General features: G+C 45.1%; 1 long non-coding RNA gene across 1 annotated transcript; it reads right to left on the bottom strand.

The window, feature by feature from the left end:
- Positions 1-462: 462 nt before the first annotated feature.
- Positions 463-5,399, bottom strand: LOC144173653 (uncharacterized). The gene is made up of 3 exons (XR_013323347.1): positions 5,269-5,399; positions 4,573-4,658; positions 463-592 (listed from the first exon to the last, which is right to left on the bottom strand). It is a non-coding gene; the product is annotated as an uncharacterized LOC144173653 (long non-coding RNA).
- Between the last annotated feature and the right edge of the window lie 7,678 nt (positions 5,400-13,077).

Below are 13,077 nucleotides of genomic sequence, written 5' to 3'. Positions count from 1 at the left end.
TTTGGCATTTCCGGTCTCATTTGAAATTGGGAGACCAGGTAGCTTTTACTACGGGTTATGCACTGGTGACAACAAATATTTGATTTCACTTTAAACAATTTTCAGTTCTGTTTTATTGCTCACCAGCCAATGACCTGAAATATCAGAGGCTCTTAAAATATATGCTGGCATTTCGTTCCTGCACTGTAGTACAACTAATCATGACTTTTATCATATTTTGTTCACAAATTGAAATATTTAGAAAGTATTCAGCTGAATGATAATGTTATTTCAGAAGCATGCGCAATCAACAAGGCCTCAATGACTCTCACCACGTGGTTGACTTGTTTCTGTCACAAATAACCTGATTACAGCCACAATCCACCCAAGACGGAGGTAACATACCCTCTGGGATGATGAATATTTAAAATGCCTTCCGAGTAAGTGCTCAGCACATGAAATTGTGGCATTAAAACAGAAGAGCCCTCTGTGGCATCCTTCACTTGGGGCAGCGCTTGATCACAAACTTCGAGAAGCTGAAAAATGCTCCATGCGCCGCTCCACCCAGCAGAAACAATGCAGGACGCAAGTTGGTAGGTGGACCGTTGGCATCCTGCGATTGTGAAGATTTTTATTTATTAGATGCTCTTCTTTTTGTACCACTGTTTATTTCTCTTTTAACGAGCAGCTGAACTCCTGCTGGTTCTACGAATCATACAAGCATAATAAAACGCAGCAATGCAGAACAATTGGCAGGGTTACCTCAATTTTTCTTTTCTAGGAATGAAAACAATGTAGGTAATCTATACACAACTACAATCAAACCTTTCAATTTTTACCTACTTCACTCCTAACAAGCACACATACACGTTAGACATGTGAGCAAGCCGCTAAATTTATGCCCACAAACTTAATCAGGCATCAGAAATCGGCAGGGAACGTGTCACCTTTAAAGGGCACTTTTTTCGTTCAGAACACGTAAATGGGCGAGAAAGACCCATAACTATGATTTGGTACCCTCATCTGGTACGGTTTTCAGGCAATGCTTACATCTCACTTCAGTACCTTCAGGTGGTGGAGATCTTTGAAAACTCATTGCGGGCTAGTGGGTTGTGTTCAAGCTCTCAGATCTTGCCGGCATATGCTGGATTCCAGCATTCCCAAATAAACGTGACGACTCGAATGTGGTGGATGCAAGAAAGGATAAGCACGCGCCAAGGGCGTAGCCGGGAAGGGGGGGGGGGAAAGGGCAGGCCCCCGCCCCCACCCCTAGAATGTTTTATGCCAAGGCTGGGGTGCGGTTTAAGCAGCCTGAAAAACCGCCTGAAGTCACCTGCAGGCACGGAACCTGCAGTTTTATGGACATTCTTGCTCATATAAAGCTGAAAACAAGGGCTATGTCAACGTCTGATCCCTGCGCCCGCTCAGGATGGTGTTGTACCTGTCAATATATACAGCCCGGCTGCATTTCGTGCCGGATACACCGACAAGCGCCGGGAGCCTGCCGCGAGCCGATCGAAACAGCCCCACTGTTTCACTGGCGGAACAGCACAGCCGGGGAATGGCAGGACAGCAGCAAAAGCCTCATATAGGCTTACATGTGGACGGGAGCGTGTCATTCCTTGTCTTTACACTGGTACAAAGTATACTCACATGACAGAGCATGTCGCTGTATTTTGTTCAGTCAACTATAAATCCTTGATATGTTTATTTTTCTACCGACATCGCATTTCATGGACTATTGCAGATCCATAATTTCTGCTGCATAAAAAGCATTGCTCTGCCCATCTTGTATTTCCTCCACATCCACAAAACTACACAATTCTCCTTATTGCGGAGCTATGTTTTTTTGGCACTATTCCACTGTTTCCTTGACCTCCCTCTTGGTTAGGATCAGCATTCTGTATTTGCTTAACCTGAATTTTACTGAAGCCATGCCTGTTTCGATTTAACAGATAGAAATATAATGAAATTTAAGAAACGTGCAACAAGCTCAACATTCAACAGCAGTGCAATAAGGTGTTCCGCTTAGCGCAAGTTTACTACTCACGTTACTAGCACACAAAATAACAAAAGGCGATCACTTAAGGACAAAGAGGCACGTTTGCTAGCTTCACCGCCATAATATACGAATTCGCCGCATGTACAGTCCACTGCGATTCGAAGGTTGTCGCGGGAAAGCTACTCTTTCAAACGAAGCAGAAAGAACACCATCTTTAGCAAATATTCCATGCAAGTTCCGTTATCGTCGGCGTAGATAAAGGGCAACCAAGTCCAATTCTGTGCTTGATAACAACGAATGTACAGCTTGAAACCCAAAGGCTTGCAAGTGGCAAGCCACTTGCAAGCCACTTGAATTATGGTATAATTGCATGGGGCAACACTTATAAATACATTCTGCACTCTGTTCAACACATCCAAAACCAAGCATTGCGCATCATTTCAAATAGTACTGTTTACTATAGTTCGACATTACTGCAACGCAAGTTTAATGTATTGTCAATCAACTGCCTGTTTAATTGCAACATTGCTGTGATATTGTTTAAACTACTCAACCACCAACTCTCTTTTGAATTTATCGATAATCAGTATTTGCGTAATCCGAACCCAACTAGATTTGCCTGTCAACGAAATTTTTTACTGCCAATAGTTTACACTGACTACGGAAAAAGGAGTGCTCACTTCGCTTCGATTTCTTTGTGGAACACTCTGCCTCTGCATCTAAAATCCGGCCTGTCCCTATCGGCATTTAAAAAATCGCTAAAAGACCTTCTTTTGCAGAACTAGTATCTTTCTTTGCAGTTCATTTACCCCGGTTTAAAAGTAAATCTTCAATATGTCTCATCACACTGTGTTTTAATCTTATCACCTCATTAAGATTACTTTTATTTTTTTTTTCGGACAAGTGCTGTCTTTATTGCACGAACTATTATGCATCCTGAACTTCTTAGTGTTTAGCATGTGTGTGTTTGTGTGTGTATAGCTATTGTATCTTTGTACAAGGTTTCTACCTACTGTATAATGATGATCTGATAATTATTTTACCTTTGCTATTGCATAAACTTTTCAATGCTGTTTCTTTAAAAGTCATGATTTGTAACTGCTCATCGAGGGTCCCGTGGCAGTCATGGGACTTTGGGACCCTCGTCTGTATATTTTAAGAATTGTACCTCTCTTGAACGGCAAATAAACTCTCTCTCTCTCTCCCCCCCCCCCCCCCCAAAAAAAAAGTCAGTCGTGCGGGCCATTGTTGTATCATGGAACAACCAACAAGGGAGCGAAGAGTGCGAAATCTCGATTTTCATGGTTCCGAAACGAAACCGTGGGCTGGTGGCCCGCTTGGCCGCTCGATGCTGGCGCGATAACCTTCAAAACGTGCTCGACTGTACGTCATAGCTGACAAGAAAAAGTCCCTTTTCTAAAGGGAAATCTTTTATAAAACATGAGAATCTTGATAGTAAACAACCAGTGTTGGCCTCCACTTCCGCCCGACAAATTTCGGGGACCGCGCGCCACTCACGAGCGCACTCATGATCACGCTCACGAGCGCGGGTCCACCTAACCACCTGCTCTGCGGACGAATGAATCGCCCGTGGTCTGCCCATAGACCAGCGAACGGGAATTTAGGTGATCATCATTATCATCACCATCTAAGCTCCTTAAGGTGGGCTTTACGGTTAGGGTTGAGCATACACAAATCGCATGTTAAAGTCAGTTATTTCAAGCTTCGTTTGCAAAACAACGCGCAAGATGCCTTGCCTACATATTTCCCCGTCCCATCTTTTGGTCGACCACGCCCCCCCCCCCTTCCCCCGAAAAAAATTCCTTGCTACGCGCCTGGCACACGCCCAATCACGAGTACGTTCAGCATGCACATCGGTTGTTTTAAAAAAAAGGGTGTAATGTATTGCTCAGAAGACTCAATGCTTGCACGCATCTTGGAGCAGCAACGGCCTTGACAGATGTGTTTGAGTGGTTTTCCTCTCTCATAACATCCACAGTGCTTTCAGGAAAAGCCCCAGGCCTTTCAATTAGCATGTGCCAGTTAAGAATAATGCAGCTGATACTTTACACTTTCAAATCTTTTTCTTTGTGAAAGGATGTTTCTTTATTGGCGGTACAGCACTAGCGTGCGTAAATCGCAGCCTTCAGAACCCCAATCAGGCCTCTTTAAATGGTGCGGGCAGTTACATAACTATTTGAAAAAGTGGACTGCAAGGACTGTCAATTCACATGATAAACATAAAAAAAAATAGCTGAAAACAGAACTGGTAAGGCTTTATCGACGACCAAACTACGAAGGTAATAACATTTTTGTGTACCTAAGAAATATGGCTTCACCGTAAACATGACTAACACCAGGAAATTCGTATACATGGTGATTAACTGCTACGCCCACATTATGATTTTGGGTGAAACTTTGAGTTTTCCGAAATTAACAACAAAGGTTGCCATTTAGTGACTACATGTTAGGTTATGCATGAAGCACCAATAATTGTTGTTACGGGGGCGAGAACTTGTACATTCAAGTGATCGAACATTATTCAAGTATGTTAGCCCACTGTGCTACCAAAACTGTGTTTGAAAACTTACGTTCTGGCGGCCAAACACTGTTGACAATGCTTGTGGCTCTTGTCCGGTTGAATGGAGGGACGTATGTGCTCAGACCGTCCAGAGGTCTAAAACAGGATGACACATGATTACCACACAGGCAAGAATGGAAATTATTGGGTGCACGAATGTTACAACTCGGGCAACACAACATTCAGCCAAAATCAATGCCCGCGTACAGCGGCACCGTACACATGGTGAGGTGGCTCGCCGCAAACGCAACGAAGCTTGCGAGGCGCGCCCATTCGCTCGCAAACGATTCTCCCTCGCCATTCCCAACACGGCACAAACGACAGCGGTGATTAACGAAGCCGTAAACGCTGCGCAGCACAGTTTAGAGGAGTAGCCGCCCGTGTTCTGATAAACTACGCGTAAGACGTGGTTCGCAGTGGTAAACTCTGAAGCTGTTCAATATAGTGCTCCGGAATGGGAAACGTTACTGAGTTACTATGCGCCGCTGCGTTACTGAGCGCCAGTGCGTTCAGCGCTCAATGCAAGCACCACAATGTTCTTTCGCACATCGCCTTTCTAGAGACCAGTCCTCTAGGTTCAACCTAGCCAGTTCAGTTAAACAATTCACACACGCGGGCTCCTGTTAACGAATCCTTAAAGCGGCGATCACAGCTACAAACGACGTCAAGTGACAAGAAAGGCGGCAAATGTGACGAGACAGCTTACCTGCCAGGACGTTTAACGACGCAGAAGAGCGAGCGACGTTCAGGGGCAAGCGCCAAACGAAATTCCCCGTCTTCAGGTGCAAAGTTGTTCTCAAATATTTCTTCGCGAAGTCGAACACGACAGCCACAACCGAAAACGACGAGGGACCCAATTAACCCTGATAGCTGCGCTTGTTTAACGGCACGACGGTACACCACAGCTCACAATCGACGCCAGACGGTCACGGGACGATTCGAGGAGGTAACTGGCCGCGCCGCCGCACGCCGTACTCAGGGTGTCGGCCATTCGCAGCGAGCTGCGTAAACAAATTAAAACGACAACAATACATAATTGCCTATTTTACTGAATACACCAGTAACTTATTATTTTTTGTGTGTAATATAATAAAGAAGCTTATATTTTTTAAGTTTACAAACACAAAACGCGAACTGAGTTTTTAGGCGCTCAATTTGAACGTTAAAAAAAGCAGCAGATAGTAAGATAACACTCCGCAATGAAATTTGGCAGTGTTCTAGTGTAAGTAATCGTATTATTATTTGGCGTCTGTTTATTTAGCGCCCGATTTCATGCCCCCTCCCTCCCCAACTTTTGTTTTCTTTTGATATCTGCCTTGTTCTCCAACGTTGTTTCTGCAGGAGAAACTAGGTGGTCTGTTTATTGCATTTGTACACAATATTTACGGTGGCTAACAATAAGAATGGAATAAAATTGTGATTGCTAGTACTTTATAACTCAACTGAGTGACGAGAATGACTGTTGTCAGAGGGGGCTATGATTGTGCTGGTGAGGCAGGAGAGGAACAGGGAACGACGGATTGATGATGCAGATGTCACAGTTCAAGGTTGTGCTGTGCTCCGTGCGAGGCTGTAGAAAACAAAAAGTGGGAGGGGGAGTGTTATTCTGTCGAGGTCGTAATAAGCAAGGGCTGATATTTTTTCCTGTTTCAACGTCGATCCTGCCGCTGCTTTTTATTGAATTTGGCAGCTTTTTTTTTGCTTTTGAACATTTTTGACGAGGTTGGGTGGATGGTACAATGGGATGTCTTTTTGAAATTATATTGCATGCATGACCTCAATCAATGATGAGCTGAACACCTTTTCCACACCCTTTCCACACCCTTCCAAAAAAAGGGTATTGAGGTTGGTCAACACCCTTTTTTTCACGCAAAAAGGGTGGAAAGCTAAAAAAAGGGTGTTGAGATTCAAGAAAAAGGGCGTAAGGGCCTCCCAACACCCTTTTTTCAATTATCTTACACCATTTTTGGCCAAAAGGGTGTAAAAAAGTTTAGTGTGTTCCAACAGAATCCGTGATCCCCATCTTCGCGGTTACATAGTGCTCATCGGAAATTAAAGTCTGGCCTCTCATCTGCAGCGTAGAACCGTCGTATCCCCGACCTTGTCAATGACGGAACTGCTGGCGCTTTGGACACAGCGCAGGGTCATGCAAGTCAGCATCACGCTGCTCCAATTGTGGGGGCCAGCATTTGGCCAGCAAATGTACCGCAGAAGACCGCTCCTGTTGCCTTACCGGAGCGTCTCACACAGCTGATTATTCAAACTGCCCTGCCCGTTCATCTGAAATTAGTATCTGAAAAGCGCCGTTGCTCTCGCAAGGAAGCGGTGGCGATAGTTTAAGAGAGGACCTATGGATATGCAGGTGCGGCTGCCCGCCAGACACCATCCAAGGAGGCTTCCATTGCAAAAGCGATAGCGCTTGCTCTCAAAAAAGCCCTACAGGAGGTTTCAGGGATTATGGTTGCGTCTGTAACTGAGCAAGTGTCCAATCGTTTGGGAGCACAAATACATCAAATCGCGCAGCCACTCTCTTTGTCCGTGGCTCCCTTCCAGCAGCATGGTTGCTTGCAGTCCTCATCCCTGCCTCCCAGGGAACAAGTGCCCCCGGATTCAGTGGTGGGGGCTGTCAACCTGTCAAGGAATCTTTCCTCCGCGAGTGCGACTTCCAAAGAGGGAGTAGGTTTAAACTCTACTCCGATGGCAGCTGTCCAGGTTTCGGCACCTTCTATTTCTGTGACTTGCCTAGGTCAGCCCTCCTCTTCGGCTCTCTGTCCATACGATGAGTCCGAAATGGAAGTAGACATTTCCGCTGCGTCAAAGAGGTGCCCTGATGTTAAGCGAGCAACTCCATCTACTTTGCAACAAACCACTTCTTTCCCTCAGTCGCGATCGAAGAGACATAAAAAGGCCAAGGGGACATTAAACTTGAAAGTGATCATCTCGGAGGCAGCCATGGCTGTAATTCACTCTCCATAATGTCTATCCGAGTATTCTAGTGGCATTGCCCTTCGGTAGCTGCGGCACTGACAGATCCTAAATGTCTTATTGATAATCACTCCTCAGATATTATTGTCCTTCAAGAATCCTGGCTGCCTAGAGGCAAACCATTTACTTTGCCCAATTTTCAGGTGTTCCGCGTAAATATTAACACACGATGAGGTGGCCTACTTATTCTAATAGATACAAAGTTTTGCCACAAAACCAAGCTGTCCTTCCAATTTTTGTCACCGGTTAGCGAACTCATTTTGGTAGATATGTCTGCCAGACTGGCTTTCATTCTCTCTACTGAATGCCTGTTTCCCCAACGCAGTGTCCACCCCAGAATCTCTGGATCTCGTACTTCCCTCCTGTAATCAAAACGTCGCAGTTGCCGGAGATTTTAATTCACACCTAATGAGCTGAGGCTTCAAGATGGACACATCTATTTGGCGCTTGTTAGACTGGAAAGAGGAAAATAATTTAATATGTCTTAACTCGGGTATTTCGGCTTTTCTTCGGAATCAAACGCGCTCAGTCTTACAGCTAACATTCGCAAAGGGTTGGTTGGTTTCTACGTGGCGTACCGTAAATGGTCCTACATGTAGGGACCACGTTCCGGTAGTTTTTGGTATAGCGGTTTCCGCAAGCACACCTAATTGTGTGGTGCGGGCCTTGGTTAACTATGATCTCAAGAAAAAGAAGTTGAGTTTATCAATTGCGTCTCTGCCCATTGATTATATGGAGATTAGGACCCTAAATGTAAGAGAATTAGGGAAAAGTTCACTAAAAAATTTGGAGTTTATTGTTTTGTCAACTAACAAAGACGGTATAAGCCCGTGGTGGAATAATGATTGTGCGAGAGATTATCGGCGTAGCAAAGCGGCGTGGAAAAAAAATTATTTATAATCACAGCCCCATTAATTGGACCAATTTCAAGTATTATTCCGCAATTTTTCACCGAACCATCTCAACGCCTAAGCAAGACTATCGTTTTCAACGGTTCTCCGCGCTTTCGGAACCGAAAAAACCGGCGCACTCTTTTCGCTTTTTTGCGCAACGGCAAGAGCACTGACCATACAAGCAATGGTGTATCCATTTTGGGAAACTCCGGAAGATAGCTCAGAGTGGTTCGAAAAAGTCGCCGGGGCCCTGAAAACAAGGAATACGGCTACTCTTCGACCCATATTAATTAAAAATACCCCAGTTTTAGACTTTAAATCTGTCACGATAAAGGAAATGGCTGGTACAGTTATGCGCCTCCCGGACGCCTCCCCAGGGCCCGATGTCATCCCGACTACAGGGATAAAGCTTCCCTTCGAGTAACCTGCTCACGATCTATTAAACATTATGAATACGCCATTGGAATTAGCATGGGCGCCCGAAGATTGGAAAATTGCAAAAATTGTCCGACTACTATAAGGCAGTTTAGGCGTTATCACGAACAACATTCGCCCAATTGCTTTGACCAGTAACTTAGTCAAATTGATAGAAAGAATTTGTTACGGCCGTTTACTTCAGTTTCACACTACAGAAAATTTATTCAGTGAACATAGATTGGCTTCCGTCCAGGCTGCTCCATTTGGTCCACCCATATGGACCTGTAGAGCCGTTTCCAGTTTCCCCATAGAAATAAACAAATCTGCGCGCTTGTCAAACAGGACATTTAGAAAGCATACGACAGTGTAAAATACAGCGTTCTTATAGCTAAGCCGAAAGAATGCGGGATACCCAATTACATATTTCATGGATTCAACAGTTTTTATCTTGCGGCAAGTTCTTTTGCTCGAAAAATGGTTTTAAGACTTCGAAACTGCATCATGCAAGGGGCGTTCCACAAGGGTCAGCGCTTCCTCCGGTTCTGTTTAACATACTGATGAGATCCAAGCCTACCAGCTGTAACGCCTGCTGTTATATTTATGCGGATGACACAGCATTTTTGCAGCACCACAGCTTTATAAGGCGTCACAAAAATATTTTGATTCTGTCGAAAGGTTGTTACCAAGTCTGAATTTGCCGATCAATGTTTTCAAGTCCGCGGTCCTGGTATTCCACGTATCAGTGCTCGTTACCCTCTGCCTTACATACCGGGAGGAGATTATTCCGCAAGTGACAACTGAAGAATACTTGGGTATTATTTATGATAGTAAGCTTGATTGGCGGCATCATATAAAGCACACTGCGACGAAGGAGGAAGGGTCACTTGGTCTGTTGCGAATAATTAAAAACCGTAATTTTTGGATGAGAAGAGACACGTTAATATTCATTTACAGCGGGTAAGTGCGCCCAATCCTAAGATTTGGTTGTGCTCTCTTTTCAGGATCTGCAATATACAAACTCATTCCGCTTATTCTACTAGAGCGACGTGCCCTGAGATTCTGTCTCGGCCTTCCGAAATACGTAGCTAATAACATCCTGTATTTATATTCCCGACTGCCTGCTCTAGAGTCTCAATTGAAGCTTTTAACTGCGCTGACGATGCTTAGGATTTTTTAATTGCCCCTCAGCAGAGATATATCGCTGATGGTGGCTCGACCGGCTTTACTTCTAGGGGCGAAGCACCTTAGGACCTCGCCTTGCCCGTGGTTTGACCCTTGGCGTCTGTGTACGCAGTGTTGCGCACGCCCGAGGAGCACTGTATTGGATTAGATTGTGGATTGGATTATATTTGAATTTGATTGCATTGGATTAAAATCAATTGTTTAGAATTAGATTGGATTGTAATTGTATATACTGCACACACGCGTTGTCACTCATTTATACGCGCCATTGGGAAACGCCACGGGTGATTTACGTAAAAACGACCCCGAGTGCTTCTCCCACTCATCATGATCTGCTTCGTGTAGGCCCCACCAATTCCGCCTTCAATATGTGTATGCCCGGACATTACTTTCACCCCTTAATATAAACATTCCATCCGTTATGCAGATGTCCTGGGGAGCTCTCCCTGTTCCCATAACCTTTAATAACATTTTTTCTAACAATACAAAAGTGCTGCTTACACGGTTACTAACGGGTTTGTTGAACGACGATCTGGCTAGCTTGAATTCCTACGTTGTTGTATCGACTGATGCGCCTCAATTGGAGCAGAGAATGGGTGTAGGGATTTTCAGTCCACAACTCAACTGGTCGCTTTCGATTCGCCCAGCGGTCTTCACCCGAATCTTCTATGCTGAGTTTACGGCAATAGCCCCCGTATTAAAAAAGCAAATGTAACACTGTCCGATTCACTAGCTGCTTACTCCGCTTTGATATCCCGAAAAATTGATTTGGTATTTTGTTTCTTCCCACTTAAGAGACATCTGCTTGATATGGGTACTGAATATAGCAGTTCGTGGCTGAATAAAGAGTCCGACTCTTTAATGAGGTCATCACTAGACGGCCCTCCGATCGACATATGTCCTCTATACTGACCAGAGCACGGATACGTCGGCATCAACGTCTCGTGAGGTGGCAGTTGGGTGTTATCACCTCCTCTGATGATTACGCCCATTTGTCATACGCGCGGAACTGCCAATGTTGCGAATCTCGCCAATGCTGGGTACTTTCACTACCTTACGTTGTAGAGTCCCCCATCTCAACTTCTATATGCATCGCGCTGGGCTGACCTCCTCTGGTTGTTGTACTCTTTGTGATGAACCTGGAACCATATGACGTTTTTCTTACATCGCCGCAGTTTCCCTTTAATTAGAGAAAAATACCTCCCGAAGCCAATTTACCGCCTTGGATGTACCCTTTTAATGATGGTATTACTTTTGTTTGGTGCATTTCGTTGGGGTTTACTGACAGGAAATTGGTTACGGCCATCCACAGCTAAGTCTCAGAGACAAGGCGCCTACCTGTTAGCCGCTCTTCTCGGGTTTATTTGAGCTGTTTGGAAGAGCCTTTTCTTCCGAATTCCCGCATAGCCTTTTCTTCTTGTACTTTTCTTCTACAAATTACAGTATTTGTTGTGCGATTATTATAATCAATATTTTTTCTCCAAAACTTGGTTTCCTGAATCGGGCGCATTAGCCCCAATAAAGCCCCCGATCGTGGCCAATCCCTCAAGTGGGTATGCGTCTCAAACAAAGGAACAACAACAACAACCACCACCGTGCCAGAGTGGCCAACGGCACCTACAATGGTGTGCCGGATACCTACACAAAAACACTGAAGAAACACACAATGCCGCGAAAATGTGCTGAGCAACGCCATGCGGTCACTAGTACCCAAAGCGTCGTGCAACAGTTCTTGCCGGTGGTAATGTCTGGCGTTTCGTCGCGTCGGTCACGGTCGGTTGTAGGGGCACTTTCTCGCTCAGGGGCAAGTGCTGGTCAGGGGTGCGCTCCGCCGAGCCTCGTCGGAGTATCTTCGACCTGGATGACTGGCGTGCAGCCACCGCCTACAGCACGCTCATGCTGTCTTCTCGCTCTAGCTCTGCAGGCTCGCCGAAGTGGCAATGATGATAATGACGACGGCGAAGCACACTTCCTGGTGCTGCTTTTGGTGATGATGGTGGCAGGTGCGCGCCACTCATCAGACATGCACGCAACACGTAAGGAGTCTTAATCTTTCCTGAATTCGTTGTCTATTGGTTTGTTTTAATTCTGCATACCGTCGCTGCTCCTGTACTGCTAAAGCCTTTCCTTGTTGGCATGGTGCGGCCTGCTTTGCTCTATTGCGTCCCGCGTTGGCTCACTGCGTTATCATCATCGTCGTCATCTTCTAATGAGAGACGAAGAAGTTGACTGACCGCTGCTGCATTCACTCGCAATGACCTCCATAAACAGAAGAGTGACCACTTGCTTACGCTGGAGAGGCTTTTCCTGGCGCCAACTCAACCGACACTTGAGGTAACGGTGGTAGTATAACATCACGGTCATCGATTAACGGTTGCGGGAGCATTCGCATCAAAACTGTATGCATGACGTCGTGTTCTATATCACAATGGATGCTGCACTAACGAAAGAGCATTACCTTCGAAATCGGTTGAAAAAACAGGATGCCCGTGGCTATGTTGGTGTACGGTCGCCGCGTCTGACCCCTGTACAAAATTCCATTTGTTCACATACCGACTTTTTGGGGCATTTCAATAACAGGGTAGACTTTTCAAGTGTAATGACTCGTTTTAGAATGTTCGACGCACAATTTTTAACGGTAGAGCAATAGTAAATTTTAGGTCGATATCGGCAGAAGCCACATTAAGCACTCCTTCAGTTTGGGAATTAATGACTCCCTTTAACAAGGTATTTTCAGAGCTTAGGGGTGCGGATGCGGTGGTATCCTTTACGTCGATATCAACACAGCATGCGCAAAACACGGTTCATATTTCCGAAACTAACGAAGTCGTTTTTTTTTTTGTCATCGATGAAAAATTGCACTACGTCGTGGGTATATTCACTCTGTAGTGCAATTTTTTTGTCCCGCTGAGTCTTCGCGTTTTTCGCTTGTTCACATTATGTGATATCGGTGCTCATGGGTAGCGTTTGTCTATGTTTCTCGAAATCTTCATCAGCTTCGTTGGCTAAAATAACAGATGCATGCCAATTCGTCCTGA

Source organism: Haemaphysalis longicornis, unplaced genomic scaffold (assembly GCF_048455015.1).
Source record: "Haemaphysalis longicornis isolate Haplotype H1 unplaced genomic scaffold, Haemaphysalis longicornis Haplotype H1 scaffold_3, whole genome shotgun sequence".
In the NCBI taxonomy this organism is placed as follows: domain Eukaryota; kingdom Metazoa; phylum Arthropoda; class Arachnida; order Ixodida; family Ixodidae; genus Haemaphysalis; species Haemaphysalis longicornis.
The sequence above is the reverse complement of the archived record's forward strand: the minus strand, read 5'-3'. Positions and strand labels throughout refer to the sequence as shown.